General features: G+C 40.9%; 1 long non-coding RNA gene across 2 annotated transcripts; it reads left to right on the plus strand.

The window, feature by feature from the left end:
* The first annotated feature begins 1,492 nt into the window (after positions 1-1,492).
* Positions 1,493-21,928, plus strand: LOC124628623 (uncharacterized). 2 transcript variants are annotated; one of them, XR_008397225.1, is made up of 4 exons: positions 1,493-7,879; positions 14,247-14,348; positions 15,645-15,712; positions 17,207-21,928. It is a non-coding gene; the product is annotated as an uncharacterized LOC124628623 (long non-coding RNA). The 2 variants fall into 2 exon arrangements; XR_006983212.2 differs by lacking the exon at positions 1,493-7,879 and adding an exon at positions 7,898-14,081.
* The last annotated feature ends 572 nt before the right edge of the window (positions 21,929-22,500 follow it).

Consider the following 22,500-nt stretch of genomic DNA (forward strand, 5'->3'; position numbering starts at 1 on the left):
CTATGGGAACCGTGACATGAAGGGGGAATTCTTTACAGATAGGTCTGCAATAATCAATTAATCTACTGATTTTTAAAAATTTTATTTCATTTGTTGTTCTTTTACGGAGCCCCATACATGACATATATATATAGTGGCCACGCTTTATTAATTTGTTCCTTCATTCTAGGTGAATACTTTCAAAGGAAAATTTATCAACACCTTCTGACCAATCGGGATCAGGAATTCAACAGCGCTGTGGTGTAAAAATCCAGTACTGCAAGCTTAATATCACCAAAGTCCGTCCATCCATCCATCCATCCATTTTCTGTACCACGTATCCTACACCGGGTCGCAGGGACATTGGAGCTTATCGCAGTGGACTCGGGGCACAAAGCAGGGGACACCCTGGACGGAGTGCCAACCCATCGCAGTGCACGATCACACACCCGTTCACACAATACAGACAATTTGGAAATGCCAGTCAGCCTATAACCCATGTCATTGAGCTGGCGGAGGAAACCGGAGTACCCGGAGGAAACCCCCCGAAGCACAGGGAGAACATGCACACTCCGCACACACAGGGCGGAGGTGGGATTCAAACCCCCAACTCTGAGGTGTGAGGCAAGTGTGCTCACCATCAAACCATTCCAAAACTCAACAAGAGAATTTACCAATTCAGATCACATGACTGCCATTTTTTTAACGCTACATTTTTAACCCCCATTGAAAAATCTCCAGCCAATCACGGTAGGAGTGCATAATAAAGTGTTTAACACAGTATTTAAACGCCCGGCAACTCTGCTGTAGCTGATACACTCATACCAGAACCACATACACATGCTGCTACGTCAGTGTCGCTGCTGTATTGAGACGTAATCACCACACAAATCATATCTGGTGTCTGATTTCATTAAACGATGGGGTAGAGGGAGGCTCTTTGGGGTGCTTTGTGCAGTTTACTGCATTAGAAATCAACTGAATGAATGGAGACTGACTGAAAAAATAATAAAAATTTATCCCCTCTTTTAAATCTTCAATCAGACGTATTTTAATTTATTGGGTGATAAAAGTGCTGTGCAGTCGCAGTCCCACTCAAACGTTAGTGTCACGGATTCTGTCCGAGCCAATTTGTCCATTTGATTGTCTATTACACTCTCTTGGGTCTCTGTTTTTTAAAAATGGTTATTTATTTATTTATTTTTTACAGAGAGCCACTTAAAGCTACTTAGGGACAATCTATTGAATTTAGAGATGGAGCAGAATGACTTTATGCTGTGATCACAGGGGAAAGTACGCTAGCCATTAGCGGATACGGCTCACCTACTGTCGTATTCCTGCGTAATGTAACTAGCTAATGTGCTTAATGGTCATGTGAGAATTCTCTGGAGCTGTATTTGAGCAAAGAAGCTGTCGGCAAAAATCATTATTGGGCAGAGATTCTGCAAGCTGGATATGAAATTACAGAAGATCTTTATGGGGGGGGGGGGGGGGGACCTGCCGTGGGACAGATTTTCAAGTGTGATTTTGAGAGCGTTCTGGTTTTGCTGAGGTTGTGGTTTTGAAAATAGAAAGTTGCACTCGTCCTAATCTGTCGTTTATTGCATAAATTCCCACCTCTTGTGGGGAATTTAAGGTGAATCGGCACAGATGGGGTTCGAACCCACAATCCATGAGCCACGGCCATACCGTATGTCGCTTAACAATTTAGGACTCGGATCTTGTTGAAGAGATCATGGGCTTAAAAGCACACTCATAAATCCACTCGTAGTTCCACAGTTTTTCAAGATGGAAGCTCGTTGTACCACCAACAGCAGGCCTACATATTCCTAACGAGACCTTTTGACTAATTATACATTTTGTTATTGTCATCACACCAACTGGTCCAAATTCCATCTCGGGCGTATTTAGGGACAGAACAGTGATTTAGTGCTTGTTGAGCAATATTTAAAGGTCTACCTAAAAGGGTTCTACTTGGAGTCCATTTCTGATAGAGGAAAGATTTTGAAGATGTTACGGGTTCCCCTTCAGACAGCAAGGAACCCATAAGGGTACTACATTTTCAAAGACCGGCACAGCTCCCTTTTGGGTTGTCGTAGTTGAAAATGTACGTGGTTCTAATTGAGACGCCGATGAGTGCAATACTCGTGCTTTAAGCATACGTTCGACAGTTTAAGCAGGACGTTAGCTTTTGTGATGAGGTTCTCGTGTTAGCGCACACTGCTTTTTTAACTGCAAAGAGTGTTAGCATTGTCCTCAGAAGAGGTGTTGTGGACAGATCCATGAGGTCTCTTGCAAACCAAAACATACTTTTTTGGGATAGCGGTTGTTTATCTACTACCTAGTAAGTTCTGAGCATATGCATTTGAACAACTGGACAACATATAATATTGCTGATTATAATCGGGATCGTGATGAGTCATGATGAGGCTTTATTTCTTTGTTCTCATGTATTAAGTTAGAAGTTGACCTGATTGGATTTGGGGAAAAGGTCCACAGTTCTGCTGCACTGAGCAAACACTCCAGCTTAATGATAAGTGCCATGGTAACATTCCCTGATGACAAAAATGGACACCCTCAGCCTTGTTATATTACCTGTGACCTATAATAATAACTCCAACATCAACGCTATCCTCTATCCCCAACCTCTACCACTAACCCCAACTTCTACCACTAACCCCAACCTCTAACATTAACCCCTAAACACTAACCCGTAACCCTGACCCCAAACTCTAACAGTATTAAGTAAGAAGCTGACCCGATCGGATTTGATGGAAAAGATCCACAGTCCTGCTGCACCAAGCAAACAAACACTACAGCTTAATGATAAGTCCTCAGGTAAGTGTCATGGTAACACCTCTGTTTTTGTTGATGACAAAAATGGAAGCCCTCAGCCTTTTCATGTTACCTGTGTATGGAAAATTAGCTTCTCCTTTTGTTAGCTTGAGCTCAAAACGGGGGAAATGTGCATGCAAACGTAATATTTCAACAGCTGATCAACTATTCGTCCACCGTTGAGTTGAACTTAATGTATCTTATTAAGTCTGGCTAGGATATTAATCCCATGACCACTGGTAATAATATCCTGATGTTAAACATGGATTATGAGCACAGTAACAAGATCGGACAACTTAAGACAATAAATCATAAATAGAGACAAGAGACACTTGGTATTAAAACCAAACGGCAACTTAACAGCAAGTAGCGATATAATTTAATTAAAAAATAAATAAATAAATAAACATTACAGAAGCTTCAATTTGAAAGAAAATACTTGAAAATACACTTAACTTGCAGTTTAAAACAAACAAAAACGGCCCACAGGGTTAGTGTTGCCACTAAAGAGGTTATAAAAAGCTATTTCAGAACAGTACACAAACATTAATGTTTCCATTAAGAGTCGTTAATGTGATTCCTACCTCTATATTGCTCTTTTGCTCTGCTCCTCTTCTTCGCACCGCTTCCTGCCTTGTGCACCTGATCATTTTCTTCATTCACTCATTTATTCTAAAGCAGTTGAAGGTGAATGCGAACGGCAAAACGAATCATAACTGCACTATCATGTGCACCATAACGGCGTTATGGTGATGATGGCGTATTATTACCTCGTCATGATGCAGGCAGGCAGTGTTTAAATTACTCCAGCATATATTGTCAACTATTACAGGGTTGTTGTTTTTTTTTCCGTTGACGTCCATTTTGTTATCGTAAACATATTGAATTCATAAGGACTAACAGGGTGTTAATTGGTATAAATAATTAATGTATGGGTGGAGTGGCACACAGTGGTCATGAGAGGGTGCACTTCCGATAAAATAAATCTCTGCATGTGGTGCCCCGTGTCATTTTGTGCCTTAGGCCACCGCCTATGTCGCCTCTGCCATGGGCCGGCCCTGCTCCAACCTCTAACACTAGCCTCTAACACTATCCCCAACCTCTAACACTAGCCTCTAACACTAACCTCTAACACTATCCCCAACCTCTAACACTAACCTCTAACACTATCCCCAACCTCTAAACACTAACCTCTAACACTAACCTCTAACACTATCCCCAACCTCTAACACTAACCTCTAACACTAACCTCTAACACTAACCCCAACCTCTAACACTAACCTCTAACACTATCCCCAACCTCTAACACTAACCTCTAACACTATCCCCAACCTCTAACACTAACCTCTAACACTATCCCCAACCTCTAACACTAACCTCTAACACTATCCCCAACCTCTAACACTATCCCCAACCTCTAAACACTAACCTCTAACACTAACCTCTAACACTATCCCCAACCTCTAACACTATCCCCAACCTCTAACACTAACCTCTAACACTATCCCCAACCTCTAACACTAACCTCTAACACTATCCCCAACCTCTAACACTAACCTCTAACACTATCCCCAACCTCTAAACACTAACCTCTAAACACTAACCTCTAACACTATCCCCAACCTCTAACACTAACCTCTAACACTAACCCCTACCTTTAACATTAACCTCTAAATCCTAACACTAACCTCTAACACTAACCCCTACCTTTAACATTAACCTCTAAATCCTAACACTAACCTCTAACACTAACCCCTACCTTTAACATTAACCTCTAAATCCTAACACTAACCTCTAACACTAATCACTCCTAAATTTTAGCCCTTTTCGGCGGGCAGAGCCATAAAAGCCAAAAAACCAGTAATGTTTTTTCTTTAAAGATCCAGAGAAAGGGATTTTTTGACATTTTTATACGTGTCTTCTTCTTATTATAGTTATTATCTTTACTATCATTGCATAATTATCAAAAGTGGTAACTTAATAAAGGCCATTTCACATTTTGCGTTTTCGGCCTACCATTTAACCAACTATAATAGTCTCATCGAATGGTAAATCAATACAAGATGCAGTACGTAAGTAAGAGTAAACCGAACAGTACTTCCCGATAATACGACTTCCAAATATGCAAATTCATCTGTCCGTTCGGACTGGAAAGAACAATACCTATCGTCTTTTCTTCCTTTCATCCATTCACCTTTGTTAAAAAACAGGGGGGGGGGGGGGGACTGGCTATATAGTTTTCAACTGATTTATGAATCAGACCGGGTAATCACCGCTCTGCTCCGCATTGTCCAATCAGATTTGAGCTTGTTGTGCCACATCGCGATTGCCTGGTGTCTGCATAACAAACTGACATTGATTACGAATTATGTATTATTTTAAAATATGTCACGTGTAGAGTCTTTTCCCCCACCGTTGAGCCACAGGCGATCACTGATTAAGAGCCGTAGGTTCCCCTGCCCTAAACCCTAACCTATAACCCCTACCCTCTAACCCTTAAACCTCACAGACATTCTCCTTTACTCTCAGTCACTCAGGATTTCCACTTACAGCTACATATTATAACGATTTAAAAAGCCCAGCTGACTGCTTATCCATATATCTGCATGATTAAATCTTTCATAGGCACGATCTTGGTTTGACCACAAATTTATTACAAGCAAGTGCCACTGAATGTTTTCTGTAAATTCAATGTCTGACCGCTGACTGAGAAACTGGCATAAGCGTATTTTCTCATGTGCAACAAGCGGTTATGAATCGTCTGCTGGTTTCGGCATCCGATTGGGGTAACCGAACTGCGCCAGGCTTTATAGAGCCATCTGAAAGGTTTTATTGTCAGGAACTAATATAATATAATAGCTCAATCTGATTTGATTCCGTTTAATTTCTGACTGCTGAGCCTTCTTTTCCCTGTACAGGCAAACAGTCTGAGTGATGCTCATGCAGCAATTAAAACACATTTCAGAGGGCCTTTTAAAATTCAAACTTGAAATGATTATCCTGACAGAACAAGACAACTTCAAGCAATTTGTAAAAACAAATGCCTATAAATAGACCTAATAATCATGTTTAATTATAGTACTGTAATCAGAAATATGACATAAATTTGACGATATTTTTTCTCTTTTGCAGAAAGCTACTCATGTCCAAGTTTTTTTTTTTTTCCCTCCTAATTCTGGATGTACTTTTCCACTTCAACATTTCCTCAAGCTATAGTCATGAGCTGCATGCCGAGAGCATGAAACCTGATGACGAGGAAACAGCGGATAACGTCTATCCAGCTACCGCTTATCCAACACAGGGTCACAGGGAGCCTGGAGCCTGTCCCAGGGGACTCGGGGCACAAGGTGGGGGACACCCTGGACGGGGTAACAACCCGTAGCAGGGCACAATCGCACACATACACCCATTCACACACTACGGACAATTTAGAGATGCCGATCAGCACACGATGCATGTCTTTGGACTGGGGAGGAAACCGAAGCACGGGGAGAACATGCAAACTCTGAGCACCCAGGGCAGAGGCGGGATTCGCACCCCCAACCCCGGAGGTGCGAGGGAAACGTGCTAGCCACTAAGCTACTCCCAGTAGAAGCAGTTATGAACGAATCTCTGACCCCTGTGTTTCTGGTTGCTAGTTCTATCAAGTGAAACGTTTTAGACCTCAAAGTCATGTCAAGAGCTTAAAATTCAGAGTCCTGCGTTAAATAATTATGCGGTCAGCAAAACAACCCGTCCGTTTGGGGCTCTTCTACCTAAAAGTTAAAAAACACAGGCTGATGAGTTCATTCAGCACCTAATAGACGCTAATAGATTGATTTATCACCTGTAGTGTGAGTTAACGAAGCCTGAAAGTCACTTCAAGAACAGAAATGGTCTTTTTGTTTGTTTGTTTGTTTGTTTGTTTGTTTGTTTGTTTTTTAAAACGAATGAGAAAGCTTACTGAAAAAAAAATATCTCTGTAAAATAATCAGAAAGTTGTGATGCCGGGATCATATTAGATGTTTACGGCATGCTCATACGGCAAGCTCGACACCGATTAAACAGCGCTTTTAAGAAGGTCTTCATTCACGTGTGCAGAATGGAGACGTGCTCATGTCTACGCTAATTTGTTTTAGGTCCATTATCCGGGGGGTTTCTGCGTCTCATCTTCATTTGTCTTAGTGATAATATTCCTAACGCTGCTCAACTTTCAGTTTTACGTTTCCAGGAATCACTTTGAGATAAAACTCCATTGCAGACATCAACAACAAATAACCCACACAAATCTGATAACGTCGTTACTGTTCCTCCGCTGACATTTCACTACACATGTTTCATGCAGTTGATCTTTATAACTCATCACTCGCACGCCCACTATCCGTACACAACTTACCCGATTCCGCACTTGAATTATGGTGAAGTAGGGCGAAAATATTTATCAGAGTACAAATAAATCTGATTATATTGTATTAATGACATATTTCCTTTGCAGCAATTATGACCAATTTAGGTTATTTTGTTGATATTATACCACAGATACGGGAAAGTCTTCAGGACAGAGGCGTTTATGCTTTGTCGTTTCTCTGCAATATGACATGCTATGGGGTTCTTTTTGTCTTATCGACTTCTAGAGAGAGGCAAAAGTGCCCTACGATGGTTTGGCAGCCTGTCCAGGGTGGACCCCGCCTTGTGCCCAATGCTCCCTGGGATAGGCTCCAGGTTCCCTGCGACCCTGAAAAGGATAAGCGGTATAGAAGATGGATATTAAGATCTGGGGAATGCGGAGGCCGAGTCAACACCTTGAACTCTTTGTCATGTTCCTCAGACCGTTCCTGAACTATTTCTACAGTGTGTCTGGGAGCGTTATCCTGCTGGAAGAGCCCACTGATATTAGGGGATACCGCTGCCATGGAGGTGTGAACTTGGTCTACGACAATGTTTTGGTAGGTGGGACGTGTCAAAGTAACATCCACATGAACGGCAGGACCCGAGGTTTCCCAGTAGAACATTACCCAGTGCATCACACTTCCTCCACCGACTCGCCTTCTTCACATAGTGCATCCTGGTGCCATCTCTTACCCAGGTAAGCAACGCAAACACACACACACACACACACACACACACACACACACACCTGGCTGTCCACATGTAAAAGAAAACATGATTCATCAGACCAGGCCACCTTCTTCCATCGCTCCATGGTCCAGTCCTGGTCCTCATGTGCTTTCGGTGGTGTACAGGGGTCAGCATGGGCACTGTGACTGTTCACTTACTGCCTAATATATCCCACCCCTTGACAGGTGCCCTTGTAATGAGATAATCAACGTTATTCACTTCACGTGTCAGTGGTATTCTGTCAGGTGTGTTTATATAGACATATATATATACACATATGGAAGGTGTGGGTTCAAACCATATAATGCCAGTCAGTTTAATCACCTCTCTAAATGAATGTGCTGCCTGTACACAATTGTAACCATAGTAACATACAGTTACAGTTGTATACAGTAGTCAAACTCGCAGCTTACATTATTGGTAAAGACGCGACACAGGCACAGGTAATTCACAACCCATATATATAAAATAACTAACAAAAATGAACCGTTATTTTTTATCCTTTCAGTCAAATTCGGCACTGTAAACATCACTGACAGCCTTAACTTGTCAGTGCTGGCAAGTCACCATGGTATAAGCGGGATAATCCACGGCTAGGTGTGCATGACATGATTTATTTTTTTATTTTTATTTTTTTAAATAGACCTACAGCAAAATTGTCATTTTATTTCTGTTGAATCTTTCAGGCTTTTTCTCTTTCAGCTAAAAATAAACCGCCAAAATGCTGCGCTCCTGTGCAAAATGTGTGCGGGAAAGTTGGCAGCTCTGCTTTAGTGAGCGTAAACCGTTCGGAGATGGAGCTGAGCTCATCAGCATAGCCGTGGAATGAAAGGTTGTATTTCTGGATGAATAATATCCTGCATAATAAGAAGAGAACTGGACCTAGTATTGATCCTTGTGGTCCTTTACAGCCAACAGTGGCTCTCCACAACCTTCTTCTGTTGTCTTTTACTGCTAATAATGTAAATGTTGAACAATTTTCCTTCCATCTTCTGAGATATATCAAACACTCACTTTTTATTGGTCCAGTTCAGGATTTCTATATTCCCCAATCCACCAAAATACTAGCTAAATAGCAAACGCCCTTGACTCCCCAACCCACCAGTAGCTATATATTGTATATTTATACGTTATATTATTGTTGGTTTATATTGCTTCATCATTTCCTGCTCCATGACCTCCTACAAAGATACTGTTACTTATTCAGTGACTTGATTTTAAGACTGTAAAACACCGAAGTTGATGCGATGATCCGTGCATTTCTATTATCGACATTGATGGACTTTAGTTAAAAAGCTAGAAAATGATAGTAACTATTTTGAATACTGTCTTTTCAAACTATATCGTCGCCTAAACATTAAAACTTCATATTTTCAGAACAGCCCAACTCTGAATTCAGCGTTATATATTTTTTAAAGGGAAACATTCAGGTGGCTTCATCCTTACATACTTCCTGTATGTGCACTCTAAAGTTCTGCAGCTCTGAATCACCCTCGGGAACGAATGATGCCTGTATTATTGCACTGTTCATCTAATTGCTCCCACTGCTACTGGATTTAATACAAAGCTCTAAACTTGATTGATTCCTCTACACCATGCAGGAATAACGGAGATATAAGTCATTCAAATTAAGTTCAATTTAGAGACCTGGCATGAGATGTCGGTTGGCATGCTGGCACAGACGTCTGTGTGTCGACTGGGATTAAATCTACAGTATATCACGGCGCATGCCGTCTATTTATCATTATGTATCAAATACTGATTACTTAAAATGGCCGTCTACTGGGTATAGAATAAACCAAGGTTCTTCTGAGACACTGGAGGGAAAACTGTGGGAAAATGTAGCTTGTGAAACTTGTGATAAGTGTTTAATCACGATGAATATCTCTCTTGATGTGATTGATTATCTCAAATAGAAACGTATGCAGCTGGTTGAATACTTCTTGCAGGCTGAGTGAAATCGGTGTTGTTGGAAGATAAGTTCTTGACTAGTCATGTAAGTATATATGTACCGCAACTTCCTCCAAGTCATGCACGAAAAAGTAAATGGTCTTATATTAGTAACTGCTCGAAGTTGAAAGCTTCTCTTGACGTTCGCGATAATTTCCTGATCAAATCTGAGGTCAGCCTTCCTGAAATGTGGTTTAAAACTCGGTGGAACGAAGAGGCAGGACGCAAACGCTCAACAGAGCTAGACATCATTGCATTGTAAGATTTCGGGAAGAGGGTGAACTAACACAGAACAGGCGGACACGATCGGGTAACAAACCGCTGACAGGACAGGCGAGGAGGCAGGGTTAGATCAGAAACAAAAGGCTCATGGAAAGACGCATATGTTAAAAAGATAATAATGTTAAATATGCAAGTTTACAACGCTTTTTTTTTTCGATAAATATTTATTGTATAAGGTATGTAGAGCACTACGCATTACTTATATACAGACATCATAATGCATTATACAGTATCACCTGACCTTATGAATTAGTGCTTTATAAAGTGTTAATCATGTACCTATGATTATTTCTAAGCACTTACGCATGCGACTTGAAGCCGAATCATGCTTTATAACCGCTGCTATAACCTGTAACACTTTATAATAAATAAATAAATAAATAAATATAATAATGTGTATAATGCCTTATGAATGCAGTATAAACCTTTAGGAATTTTTATTCATAAGTTAATTGCCTTTTATTACTTAAGGACGGTTATGATATAAAGTGAGGATTAATATTCTGAGTATAACATATAGCACTATTTATGACCAGGGTTTATGTAACTTGACATTAGCGCTGTAAAGCACTACGCACTATTTATATAAAAGATTACAATGTGTTATGAAACCTGACATTATGACTTCACATCCCCGTGCTTTATAAAGTGTTATTCATGTCACTATAGCTGCTTATAAGCACTTATACAGGCAGCATTGCTTACAGTTTGTAAGCAATATTATAATGCATTACATAATGGAAATTATGAATTCCCATGCTCATGTAAATGCTATAAGCATTTTATACAGGCTTAGGCTAGTCCGTATAAGTCATGTAGAGCACTATATCAGTATAATTACTTATGAACAGTTATGCAGGCTTATTCTAAGCACTATTTGTTATTCGGATCCCTATGCACTGTTTATAAACCTATATTATAATGCATTATGAATGCACACAGTCATGCTTTATAAAGTGTTATTATTCATGTAATTATAACTACTGTACTTAAAGTAGTTTAATATAGCTACTTATAATATAATAAGCACCTGTGCCGGCTTATTCAAGGCGTTCTAAGTTACGTAGGATACCGTGCGATGTTTATAAGCAGATGTTATAATGCATTATGCAACTTGACATTAGAAATACACATAATTGGGCTTTATAAATTGTTATCCATGTAACTATAGCAAGCTATAAGCATTTATATAGGCTTATTCTAGGCTACTGTAAGTCATTATGTATTGTATATAAAATTATGAATGCGTTTATAATGCATTGTGGGAAAAAAACGCAGATCTGGCTGCATTAAAAAAAATCCACAATGCAATTAATACTACTTAAGGACACTCGGTATAAAGTGAGGATAAAATTGCATTAACCTCTCACTTAACCTTCAGATGTCACGCTCTGTTTAGATTAGACAAATTGATGCCAGCTGGGAAGCAGTCCCTGGTGTCACATATTCATGATAAAACAGTCACCTTGATGTTGTCAGTGGTAAGTGTGTGACAGGATTTATGTTTCATTAAGCGACGTAGTTCCATAATTCTGTAGTAAAAAAATGCACTTAGCCTCGGTGGTATTGAACACAGAAATCATTTTAAGTTGGTTTATTATCCTCTAACGCACAGCCGAGACCGGACAGCTGAGAAGGAATGCTGAAATGATCCTGTGAGAGGGATGTGCTGCGTGTAATAGAGGGTAGCTTCATGCATAGAACTGCTCTTAGACAAGAAATGAACGTATCCGTGAACTGAAAAAAACCTGATCGATGATCCAATGAGTTCACTTGGTGAGGGTTCTCTTTCAGTCCGGTGCTACACCTTCACAGATCTAATCTTCCCCATGATCTAAAACACAAACTGTGGATCAGACAGTAATTTCGGCTGCACGGCAAATACTTAAATAATAAAATAGTATAAACCTGTGGGGTGGAAACAGTCACTCATTGATTATTTTCCCATAACAACACATCCTGAAGTGTTTGATTATTTCTTACTGAACGATAACTTAACATCATAATCTGAGTGAAGAACTGTTTTGGTATCTGGAGCATCGACGTTTTAACAGTTCAGCAAGTGGTTTGGGGTCAATGTGCGTACATGATTTGCTTCATATCCATAATCTCTGTACGGTTTCTCCTGTATATTTCCCATTTGTGACAGAAAAAGACAGAAACCGAGAATTGAAAAAGAGTCCAGAACGTCAATACTGTCTGTTTAGACTGGTGCTGTTTTACAAATGGTGACAGATATTGTAATAGATTCGTCAATTGATGAATTCCTTTGCGTTGTATTACTTTATGACGTACGGAAATGTTTCAGATAGTATATAGTCAGAGCCATCTCTCCCTGCAGTTCTCACCTGCTTTCCCACTGAAGCTAAGCAGGGTTGAGCCTGGCCAGTACCTGGATGGGGGACCTCCTGGTATGGAAGTGGTGTTAGTGAGGCCAGCAGGGGGCGCTCACCCCGTGGTCTGTGTGGGTCCTAATGCCCCAGTAGAGTGACGGGGACACTATACTATAGAAACAGCATGGTCTTTCGTTAAACTGAGGTCCTGCCTCTCTGTGGTCATTAAAAAACCCCGGACGCTTATTGTAAAAGTGTAGGGGAATAACCCCCCAGCGTCCTGGCAAAATTCCCCCATTGACCCTCATCTATCACAATCCCCACATCACTCTCTCCTCTCCACTAATATCTGGTGTGTGGTGGGAGTTCTGGCGCATTATGGCTGCTGTCACATCAACCAGATGGAAGCTACACACTAGTGGTGGTTGATGAGATACCCCCGACCCCCCAAATACTATGTAAAGTGCTTTGAGTTTCTAGAAAAAAAGTGCTATATAAATGTAAGGAATTATTAGTAAAAAAATATATATATATTCCCTAGCGAATACATTTGGGAAACGATTATCCACAAAGTTCACTTTGTGAATGTGTAAAGCACTGTTCCTATTTCAGGACTGTCTTTAAACTAATAACTCTCTGGTTGTAGGTGAATCGTCTCATTTCCTGGCCTCGGTGTGGCATACGGGACCTCGCAGCAGTTAAATGAAACGCATTTCCCAAAGTAATGGAGCGTTAAAGCTCCTCCTGGCTGGAGAGAGTTCTCCTGTCAACCGTGTTCTCTGTCAGACACTAAGCAGAGACACTGCGGTAATTCCCATGTTATTTGAATGATATTTTCCTTTCTGATTTCCCTATTAAAAGCAGATTAGACTCATCCAGCTGGTCAGATTTGTGATCCAAACGACTTCAGATCAACACTGTATGCAATTTAGCCAACATATGATGCACTATGACACCTATATAATACGTGTGAGTGCGTGGCTTGCACCGACACAGATACCAGGTTCCAGAGTGAGGTTTCAGTGAGCGCTTGGCGGCTGTTTCCTCGACAACCCTAAGGCTTGAGTATTACCTCCGTAAACCCCGATGCTTGAGAAATGTTGAATTCAAGCATTCTTCTAACAACAGCAGCTCCATCACCTTAACTACTGCTATTATCAGAAATTGCTGCTGGAGAGCAGAGATTAGCTAGGAATGTTCAGAGATAAATATAAACAACACCACAACTGTCTTCGACTGGTTGACCTCGCCCGATGTTGGTGCGTCAGTACTAAATGACGTCGATGCACCAGCAAAAATTCACGCTGCTGAAAAATAAAGGACAGTAAATAAAGTCTTAGACTTTATTGCTATATTTAAATACGACATAAATGTGCAAAACAGTTGTTTTTTTTGTTGTTTGTTTTTATGGAACGACTGGCTTGGTGTTCAGACGCAGAACTGCGAGATTTGGGAAAACCGGCAGAGGCTAACAAATCCCCAAATGGATTTCTCCTGGGATAAACAAACACAAGCTAACATGCCAACGCATCTCTTCATCAACAACAAACGCTTATGCTAATAATACGACGATTATTCAACAGCACATTACCGGGTAGCTGCAGGGTATGCAAATGAGGACCTGCTTCTTTTTTTTTTTTCCAAAACCATTACACATGGCTGAATTAACAGCTAAATAAGACCGTCTGATTGGCTGTAGTGCAACCTACCAGAGTTAAAAGATTAATAAACCTCATTCTTTGTGATTTTTTGATGTCTCTGTTTTCTCAGAGAAGACTACATTACTTCGAAGCGAAGAACAGAGAACGGTGACGCTCTAAAGATCTCATTCTGTTGGCGCAATGACAACGATGTTTCTGTTACATCACAACGGTACAAATCTCCAGATAACTGATTAACACGACAATGGTGACAAGACTTCCACTTACCATTAATGATCACTTCATGGCTATGAATACATTGCTGTGTTTTGTTTCGTAGTGCTGCTAGAGTTAGCGCTGTTTGCCTGGCACCTCAAGGGTTGGGGGTTCAATCTCTCCTGTGTGCATGGTCTCCCCGTGCTTCGGGGGTTTCCTCCGGGTACTCCGGTTTCCTCGGCCAGTCCAAAGACATGCGCTGTAGGCTGATTGGCGTGTCCGAGTCGTCTGTAGTGTAAATGTGTGTGTGATGGGTTGGCACCCCATCCAGGCTGTCTCCCACCCTGTGCCACGAGTCCCCTGGGGTAGGCTTCACGTGACACTGTGTAGGATAAGCAGTACAGAAAATGGATGGATGGGAAGACAGTTGCACTTTTTGACCATGTAGTACACATTTATAGAAGGGAATTATTTATAATTGCACTATCCGGCGTCACCCAGATGAGGACGGGTTCTCCTTTTGAGTCTGGTTCCTCTCAAGGTTTCTTCCTCAAACTCTCAGGGAGTTTTTCCTCACCATCGTCGAGGGCGCGCGGTGGCTTAGTGGTTAACGCGCTCTCCTCACACCTCCAGGGTCGGGGGTTCGATTCCCACGTGGCCCTGTGTGTGTGTGGAGTTTGCATGTTCTCCCCGTGCTGCGGGGGTTTCCTCCGGGTACTCCGGTTTCCTCCCCCAGTCCAAACACATGCATGGTAGGCTGATTGGCGTGTCTAAAGTGTATGAATGGGTGTGTGAGTGTGTACGTGATTGTGCCCTGCGATATATTGGCACCCTGTCCAGGGTGTACCCCGCCTTGTCCCCGATGCTCCCTGGGATAGTCTCCAGGTTTCCCCGCGACCCTGAAAAGGATAAAGCGTACAGGAGATGGATGGATGGATGGATGGAGAGTTACCCCTCACTATTGTAACTCACATTAAATGGTTTTCACTTGGCTAACTAGATAACAGACTCTTTTTGTATATACAGGCCATGACATCTAGATCAATACACAGCTAAATGCTGCACTTTCTATTTAAACTCCACTATTTTGCTGCTGAAACGTCTTTGTGTCATAAACATGTTTCTGTGTACTTTTCTTTTTCTACAATATCAACACTTCCGTCTCTGTTTAGTCTTTAGTGGAAGTAAGTACGGGAACGAGTGATCACACGTACTTCACTCCTCATATTTTCACATTTCTTGATGTATTGTGTTGATGCATTTCTGACGTCTTTCCCATCGGATTTGAAGTATTTCTTCATTTCTCTCTCAGAGCGCAGACCTGTCCAATCTTCCACATGCCTCGTTCAGCTGAACAGAGTGACCTTGAGGCTTTTCTCAGTGAGTGTACAGTGTTTTCTTAAGGCTTATCAAATATTATAACAGTACTTACATAACACATTGAGACTTTTCTGTGAAGTATCGACTCCGGTCCTATTTATTCAGGTGATGCATGGGCTTTTTAAACACTGATCAATGTACGACGTGTACAATAATCCATAATCCATCATGACGGTGTTATGAATGCAAAAAAAATAAATAAATTCCAGAGGGCTTGAAAAATCATTTATTCGTCTGACTCATAGCTCGATAAATGAATAAAGTTGCATTGGAATGGTGCTTTTTTTTTTTTAAACGCAAAAGTCATACATGTGTATACAAAGTCATGTTGAACCCTTAAGGGTTCTTCAGTTGTTAGAACCCTTAAAGAGAGAGAGAGAGAAAAAAACGTGTGATTATCAGTCAAGAAAAGAACTCACATAAACTCATGAGCTAAAGTAAGAGAGCGTGCTACATTATATTAATATTTATTTTTAAATTATTTCCTTCCTAATACCTCCAAACTACTCATGTTTGGCTTAAGCCTTTATAACTGTTTATGTAGGTTGAGCGTAGGGTATGTACTCCTTCAGGAAAGGCTTACGTAAGTGTCGTGTAACCCTATGTACACCACCTTTAAAGGCCATACGCATAATGTCCTGTGAACGTATTCACGAGACGTCATAATGCACACACGTGGTTATATTATTTATTTATTTATTTTAAAAAAAATTCAAAAAAGGTAGTACAGTTTAAAGCAATGTTTATAATGCGTTAAAACATTGTAAGATTATCATGAAAATCGTACTATAAAACTTTATGCACTAAGGAACTGGGACGGAATTTATTTGGTACTGGTGATAATAAGGATTTGCATTATAAACGTTACTGTACACTCTAGCGCTAGTTTGTAAATAATAAACGCATTATGACTGCTTATGAAGGCGTTCGTAGGTCATTGTATATACGGTCTTTGTAGACAGTGTTACTGCGAGCTTGGTAAGTCTGGGTATGTGTAAAAAAAAAAAAATTTTTAAAAAGAGGTATTTTTATATGTCGATCCTATTTAAATAGCGCAGTGATGGAGGTGGGCGTGGTTAAATGATGTTTGTGCCGAGCGTGGCATGTTGATAAGCATGGTACGCTTGTGACAGACTTCACTGTGCACTTTGCCGATACTTATAGACGCTTATGTAGTCTTCCTTGAATACAAACTGGCAGATTTATTCAAATCGGAGACCTAGAAGTGAATTTGGGGGAGGGATAAAATGAATTTAAATGCATTTAAAAAACAATTCATACTTTATATGCAGTCAGGGAATGCACTGTTTTCTTAGAATAATTCAATTTTGTTATTAGAAATTGTGCAAGAATATACAATAGCAGGGGGGGAAAAAAAGGCTTGTCCCTTGGTTGCCATGGATATTTGTTATTATCTGAAATGGCTGAGTTTCATGGCTGAGTTTTGTGCCTGTGTCTGGGAACGTGATATTTTCTGCCCATTTTTCTTGCCAGAATTGCTCGAGCCGTGTCAATCCGGATGGATGCTGTCGATGGTGAGCAGCAATTTTCAAGTCTTGCTACGGATTCTCAATCAGACTGAGGTCTGGGCTTTGACAGGGCTGTTCTAACTCTCCTGTCGGAAGATAAAGCTCCGCCGCAGTCTCGAGTGTCTTGCAGACTGGAACAGGTCATCTTTTAGCATTACGCTGTATTTGAACTTGATGCTACCGCATCCGTGCTTCGCCGTGTGGACGGTGCTCTGAGGGTGATGAGCCATTTCGAGTTAATACCAGAGGTAGAACTTTGTGCCAGAGTCAAGCAGTTCAATTCTGGTTTCATCAGATCAGAGAACCTTTTCACACGGGGTTGCTGTGGAAAAATTTCACCTGCTCCAGACTTTCATGGCCCTGATTGTGTATTTTAATGATTTAAATGTTTGTTTATTTTTATATCCATTACCTGACATATGCAACTATATGACTGCAGTTTCTTCTATAGTCAAATGTCATGTTTATGTCATGTTACCGAGAAACCGCAAAGTGTAGACATGTCCTTTGAAAAACTCGTACGGCTTCTTTCTATCTCTGTGGTTGTCCGTTTTTTACAAAAAAATATTTAATTCCATTCTGGCCGACGCCCTTATCCAGAGCGACTTCCATTTATCTCGTTTATACATCTGAGCAGGTAAGGGTTAAGGGCCTTGCTCAAGGGCCCAGCAGTGGCAGCTTGTCCTGTGAACATCTTCTCCCATCTGAGCTGTGGATCTCTCCAGCTCCTTCAGAGTTACCCATGTCCTCTTGGTTGCTTCTCTGACTAATCCCTTCTTTACCCAGTCACTGACATTTGGTGGACAAACTCCTCTAGGCAGAGTCGAGGTTGTGCCATATGACCTTCTCTTTTTAATAATAGATCTAACGTCACTCTGCTTGATGTTCAAAGATGAGGAACCAAACCCCGATCGATCCGTTTCAAGAACTTTGTCCCGGACGTGTTTGGATTGCTCTTTGGTCTTCAGGATGCTGTTTTGTTTCTTCTTTAACAGACTCTGGATTCTTCCAGGAACAGGTGTGTTTATATCGAGATCACATGACACTTTAATTGCACGTGGTTGACTCTATTCAAGTCATTACTGGATTTCGGACTCATTTGAAGGGTTTCACACCAACAGGAGTGAATACTTATGCAATCGCAACGTGTAGCTCATTTTGCAAGCTATATTGACACACCGGTGTTACGTATAGATTTGGATGGATTTGTGTTATAAAATCCTAAATCAGTCCATTTCAGTTCAAGGCTGTGACACTACAAAATGTGAGAAAATACAAGGGGGTGAAAACTTATACAAGGCACTGTGGTGTAAGTCTATGTAGGGCCCTGTTTGTTTGGAAGTGTGAAGAGGTGTATCGACCTCAGTGACCCTTTCACAGTTTGAATAATCACATCCTGCAGTGTTTGGAGGTTCGTTTTACTGTTTATGAAGTCCTGGCTGGAGCCCACTCGCATTTCAGACTCGTCTTTATGCATCAGATTCCTCTCCCGCCAGATTAACGTAACAGCTGTTGCCGTGGCAACGTGACGAAGATTTACTGTAACCTGAGGTACATTGAGTCTGAGGTATGTGCAGAGGTACACTTCTGCTTTATTGTAGTACTAATCTGTGTTGTCGAGTCTGTATATACGGCGGACTGAAAGCACAATCGGACCTTTGTAAATATTTAAAGAGAATCTTGACACAGCGTGCGTCCGGGAGATATATGTGTATATACAGTCATAGGATGAAGAAAGTTTGGTTTATTTTCGGCGGGGGAGGGAAAGGTTACATATTGAAACCTGTTGTGGTGGTGTTGTTGTTTTTGTTGTGACCTGGGGTTATTTATTAGTTTATGAGGAGATAAAAACGTAGAATTGAAGGAGGGTGTACTTTCTTTTGCCCATGACTGTATATAGTATAAATCACACTCGGATACGCCCACCCACCTCGTGCAAAAATGTTATGAAGAGGTTATAAAATGGTGCCATTTTTTTTTTACAAATCACACAAAGAAAACGTTGTGAACTGGTTGCTCCCCATCTCGCATTTCGTTAAATCCTCTAACCTTCCTGGTAAGCTCGAGGCTCTTTTAATATCAACGGCTTCATTTCTCCTCAAAACTATTTATTTATTTTGCTCCAACCCGTCAGCCATTTTGCGGATTTAGCACGAGGCAAGGTGAGTTTGTTTGTTTTAATGGCAGCCTAAACGGCAACGAGGGTGCCAATACTTTGGTTTCGGGCATTAAAAAACAGAAATCAAATATAATGTCACGTGCAAACGTCAGATCTTGCTAACAGATAACAACTAATATATCAGCATGAGTGCCCTAGCGATACCTCAGAAGAATGGTTCAGCATTCTGGAGTAAACAAAGACTCCAAATATATCAAATAAGGCATCGCGTTTACCTCCGTAGATAGAGAGACAATAATAAATTCATTAATGGATAAAAAAAAACATATTGACCTTTTGAAGTTTTGCTAACTTGCTAACATTAGCTGACTATATTTAATGAAGCTAGCATGTTTTCTTTGCTAATGCCAGGTTAACAGCACTGTTTCCAGTGCCTAAGCAGCAAGTCAGATTCTAGCTAAGGGTAAATATTGCAAACTTACAGAGATGGAATGATAGGGCATTCGGGCTTAGACTAGAAATATTTTAAAAATCGCTTTTTCGCATGAAAAACGTGACTAGCTTAATTTCAGCAGTTCAAAATGTTACTCTTTAATACTTGAGTAGTCGCAACTTTTTAATTAATTACTTAAATTGAAGTACATTTTCAGCTGGATACGTCTACTTTTAACTTCGCTTAATCCTCCATTCGAAATTCCATCCTTCCCTCTTCTACCGCTTATCCTTTTCAGGGTCACATGGAACCTGAAGTCTATCCCAGGGAGCATGGGGGTCGAGGCAGGGTACACCCTGGACGGGGTGCCAATCCATCGCAGGACACAATCACACACCCATTCATACACTACGGACACTTTGGACACGCCAATCAGCCTACCACGCATGTGTTTGGACTGGGGGAGGAAACCAGAGTACCTGGAGGAAACCCCCGCAGCACGGGGAGAACATGCAAACTCCCCACACACACACACACGCACACACACACACAGGGCCACGTGGGAATCGAACCCCCGACCCTGGAGGTGTGAGGAGAACGCGTTAACCACTAATCCACCGGGCCTGAAGTTAATGAAAACATCGTGTTACTGCCATCTCGGAAAGACTAATAAACATGCGCGTATGTGTCATGCGCTTTTTTGTCCTGTTTTAAAGTTACTTCCAGTATGTACAATTACTGCTTTATTCCCGTCTCTTATGTTCCGTCACGTCTCCACGCCGCCGCAGAGCCAGAAATGCACGAGCAGTGATGGAAATGCAAATTCAACCGTCGCTACTCTGATTGATATTCAGTACTGGCCATCGTTTCCTGGACAGCTGCTGTGATTAGACTGTCTCCTTCGTGACAGCATCAGCAGTCATAAAAGGAGATGGAGTTCAACTTCCTGTGTGAGCTAAAGGTCTTGCTTAAGTAAATAAAGATGTGACGGAACCTTCGATTTTTCACTCTTCGCTGCTTTCACTCGTATCAGTGTTGTGATGGAGCAGGCGGTTGGAGTGGCGCTGAATTCATTACATTCGACAGCTACAGTCGGATTCAGTACGTGTACGTGTACGTTTTTAAGAATGCTATGGGAATTTATATCGCGGCGCTGTTGAATTTGGTATTCTGATTGGTCAGAAGGAGATGATTAATTCATTTTTCTCTAAAGGGATCTTGGACAGCAGTGCACTGGTTCTCATATATATCGTCGTTTCTATAGTAACTGCTCGTTCACTGGGAAGTCTTCTGTAAGGAGGTGTTTAGTCAACCTTTACGGAAGGAGTCTCCAGTGTCAGCGTTTTGTAACGGTCAGAGGTAAAGCTGTAACCTTCCTTTACACTAACCAAAATTATTTTCCTAGTTCAAAAATATGTATGGCAATATTATTGGCACCCCTGGAGGAAATTTCGATAAACTTCTTATAGAGTATAAAACATCATATACAATATATAATGAACGATGAACATTCCTAAGGCTTTATGAACATGACCTTTGGCCGTGTAAAAGGTTGCACGGGCAAAATTTATTTATGACGTACTCCTCAGGCAGAAAACAAAAAGGTTTTTCACAAGAACACAAAAGAGACGTAAGTCAGATAAAGGATATAAAAAATACACAAGCGCTTAAAAACACAACCAGTTGTACATGTGGAAGGAATTGGACAAACAATTAGGAAGAGATTCTCATGTTCGTTCCGAGAAGGTTTTTATCAAATAATAATAATAATAATAATAATAATAATAATAATAACCATTGTGTTTGTATTTCCAGAACAAAATGCATTACTTGTAATTCTGCCAATAATTCTGAACTAGTGTAAGCAGTTACTGATGCAATTGCACTATCTGTATCTGTAATCAGATTTAAGCCTGAACTGGGTTTGATCTATACTGGAATGTATGTTTCTTTCTTTCCTTTTTTCTTCCTTTCTGCCTTTCTTTCTTTACCGATATTCATCTCTTCTTTCATTTTCTCTTTTCAGGCAGGATGAGTGAATGAGCACTGTAAATGCATCACGCAGCGCTGCACAATAACGAACGGGGTCTCTGGATGTCCTTCAAGCTTATATTTCAGGCTTGTACATATATATATATATATATATATATATATATATAGAGAGAGAGAGAGAGAGAGAGAGAGCGAGAGCGAGAGAGATAGAGAGAGAGAGCGAGAGAGAGTGTTCTGAATCTTAGCATTAGTGGCCAATTCACCTGGGTTTCTAACTGGAAAGTAAATTACATGCATTTTGCCGTCCAGTCAGCATTCCTCTCTCTCTCTCTCTCTCTCTCCCTCTCTCTCTCTCTCTCTCTCTCTCTCCCTCTCTCTCTCTCTCTCTCTCTCTCCCTCTCTCTCTCTCTCTCTCTGTGATTTTCCTTCAGGATGGATAAATCTCTGTGTTTTGTCAGACATCTTAACAAGCTCTGGCACTGACATGGCTGCATCACTCTTGGGAAATAACCGTAATCTGCCCAAAATGTCAGGAGATTATATTGTACCTGAAACACACATTAATTACTAAAAGTCTTTTACTTAAAATGCTGAATTTCTCAAATCTGTAACATCTCCGCGGTAACGGTGTTGTAACTGGCTGTAATCATTTTAGAGATAACCGAACAGTACCGTAATCGAATTTACTGTCAGCCCCAGTGTCTTCTTTTGATAT

Source organism: Ictalurus punctatus, chromosome 11 (genome assembly GCF_001660625.3).
Source record: "Ictalurus punctatus breed USDA103 chromosome 11, Coco_2.0, whole genome shotgun sequence".
NCBI classification, from domain to species: Eukaryota; Metazoa; Chordata; class Actinopteri; order Siluriformes; family Ictaluridae; genus Ictalurus; species Ictalurus punctatus.